Source organism: Engraulis encrasicolus, chromosome 2 (assembly GCF_034702125.1).
Source record: "Engraulis encrasicolus isolate BLACKSEA-1 chromosome 2, IST_EnEncr_1.0, whole genome shotgun sequence".
Classification (NCBI taxonomy): Eukaryota; Metazoa; Chordata; class Actinopteri; order Clupeiformes; family Engraulidae; genus Engraulis; species Engraulis encrasicolus.
Genome location: NC_085858.1, coordinates 58,192,401 through 58,192,928, shown reverse-complemented (window position 1 = coordinate 58,192,928; position 528 = coordinate 58,192,401).

Sequence of the window (528 nt, the reverse complement as noted above, 5' to 3'; positions counted from 1 at the left end):
GTTAATGTATACTGTTGAAAAATATAACAATCATGCATTTTCCTCACTGGGTCTCATTGCGCAAACTATAGCTACTAACAGCGAATAAAAAGCAAATGGAAAAACAAACTGTTGAGAAGTGCAACTTGTGTCGCAACTGTCGCTGTCCTCAGATTAGTGCTGAAACGGAAAATGAGAAGGCTAGCCTAACCTTATATTTAGCCTATTTTTGAAAAAATAAATAAATGCAATACTCATTCAAGAAGGAAGCAGCCTGTCTAGCTCTGCTCATGTTCTATATCTATCTGTTTAATCCCATCAAATCCAAAGGCGAGGCGGACTTGTCTCCGTTCAACCAGCTTTATCAAAGAGCGCACCCTTTCTCGCCCTCTCTCTCGCTCGTGCTGGTGTTTGACCAAAAGCCGTTTCATTCAGTAATCTGCTGTTGGTCCCTAACAAATAGGCCTACAAGCCAGGGGGAATTGATTATTTATAGGCCTTTATAAGCCTATTATCTATAGGCATAAAACAAATGTGCTGCGAAAGGCT